This window comes from Rhinopithecus bieti, unplaced genomic scaffold (genome assembly GCF_001698545.2).
Source record: "Rhinopithecus bieti isolate Rb0 unplaced genomic scaffold, ASM169854v2 scaffold_49793, whole genome shotgun sequence".
Classification (NCBI taxonomy): Eukaryota; Metazoa; Chordata; class Mammalia; order Primates; family Cercopithecidae; genus Rhinopithecus; species Rhinopithecus bieti.
The window spans coordinates 179,378-181,830 of record NW_016819637.1 but is presented as its reverse complement, the minus strand read 5'-3'; positions in this window follow the sequence as shown (position 1 = coordinate 181,830).

The following is a 2,453-nucleotide window of genomic DNA, read 5'->3' as shown; positions in this document are numbered from 1 at the left end:
TCAATGTTGGTGCTCTTTAGAAGGTGTGGCCAGGTGTCCCTGTTACATGTGTACATATGTGGTAGGGGAGGAGTGGCAGTGGGAGTGAGGGGCAAATTTGCTACTTAAGAGTCCAGCGGATAGCAGTTCCATGGATGTGCAACCTGTGCAGCCAGAGAGGGCCCATCCTTAGAGGGCTTTGGTTTTGGTTGAATGCTCTGCGTCACATCTTGAAATTAGAATAATTTTTTAACAAGAGGCCTCACATTTTCATTTCTCACTGGGCCCCACACATTATGTAGATGTTTCTGAGTCCTCATAGAATTTAGTTGATAGTTGCATCAGACACCTCTTCAGCACAGTTTAGAATTCTTCTCAACTTTTTTGCATCTGGCTCCAACCTTAGCCATGGCTACAAGTTCCAAGTATATTTGCAGCCATGAGTGTGCACTGTGCCCTGCGCTACCCACCCGAGGGCTCCTCTCTCTCCACTGCATGACGGTGGGAACTTATGCTTGTGCCACCCAGAAGTATGGCTCTTGTCCAGTGGAAAACTGGAGCCTATGGATAAATGCTTCCTCGTTTCATCTCCCAAGTGAACGGTTCTGAAATTCATTCTCTGAGACTTCTCAGAACATCCTGAAGATTGAGCACAATACACTGGTGTGTGGACTGTTTTCCTTCCCTGTTTATCATCCCTGTCCCTCACTCCTGCTCCCACTCACAGATGAATCTTTGCTTTTGAGGAAACCCACGCTAAGACAATAGTTCACATTCTCCCTGATTGTGACCCCTACGATTACAGACTCTGGGGCCAGGGATCCATTGCCTATTGACTCTTCCATGACCCTTAGGCACACAGTTACGTCTGGGTCACTTGACTCCAGGACTCCCTTTCTGCTGGGCCCCTTGCCTGTGGCAGCTCAGGTCTGTGGAGACACTGCTTTCTGCCGTCAGTTGGGATCCAGGGACCCTTGTGCCCAGGAGAGACTATGGCCCAAGGCTCTCTTTTGTAATCACGTTGAGGGGACAGGCGTTCACTGAACCATCTTCTAGCTGAACATCTCCTTACTCTTCAGTGCACTTTCTCTGCTGGTCATATTGGGTCTCAGAAACAATAACCCTTTTACCCCAACTTTTAGCAAGACCAAGATTTACTGTATTTTGTAATATTTTAGAAAGGCTTCTTTTCATGCTTTTCATTTCAACATGGTTCCTGCCTCTGCAAAGACTACATCAGCTCTCTTTTTTAAAATAATATCTTTATTGAGATATTTACATACCATACAATTTACCCAATTATACAATTCAATAGTTTTCAGTATTTTCAGAGTTATGCAATCATTACCACAATCAATTTTAGAACATTTTTTTACCCCCTAAGAATTCTTGTACCCATAGCAGTCACTTACCATTTATTCCCAGTTCCTCCAGCGCTAAGCAGCAACTAATCTACTTTCTGTTTCTATAGATTTGCCTATTCTGGATGTTTCATATACAGTCATGCACTGCCTAACAGCATTTCAGTCAATAACAGACCACATGTATGGTGGTGGCCCCATGAGATTATAATGAAGCTGAAAAATTTTTATTGCACAAATACCTACCATTGTGCTACAACTGCCTACAGCATTCAGTACAGTAATATTCTGGACAGGGCTGTAGCCCAGGAGCAATAGGCTATACAATATAACCTGGATATGTAGTAGGCTATACCATCTAGGTTTGTGTAAGCACAATCTATGATGTTTGTCCAACACTGAAATGGCCTAACAATGCATTTCTCAGAATGTAGCACTATCCTTAAGTGACTCATGACTGTGTGTAGAATCATATAATATATAGTCCTTTGTGATCACCTTTTTCAAATAGCATAATGTTTTCAAGGTTCAACTGTGTTGTAGCGTGTAACAGTTCTTTTTTATGGCTAAATAATATTTTGTTGCATGGGTATACCACATTTTATTTATTTATTCATCAGTTAATGAACATTAGGGTTGTTTCCATTTTTTGGTTATTATGAATACTTCTGTGTGAAATATTCATGTGCATGTTTTTGTGTGGATATATATTTTCATTTCTCTTATACCCAGAAATGAAATTGATTGACTCATATGGTAACACTATGTTTAATCATCTGAGCAACTACCAGACTGTTTTCCAAAGTGACTACCATATTTTCCATTCCCACAAGCAGTGTATGAGGGCTCCAATTTCTTCACATCCTCACTATACCACTTTTTTATTTTAGCCATCCTAGTGGGTGTGAAGTGGTATCTTATTGCGGCTTTGCATTTCCCTACTAGCTGACGATGTTTAACTTCTCGTGTTCTTACTGGCTATTCGTATGTCTTCTTTAGAGAACTGCCTATTGAGATCATTTGGCCATTTAAAAAATTGGATTATTTGCCTCTTTGTTATTGAGTTGTAGGCATTATTTATATATTTTGGATACTAACCTTTATCATATATAT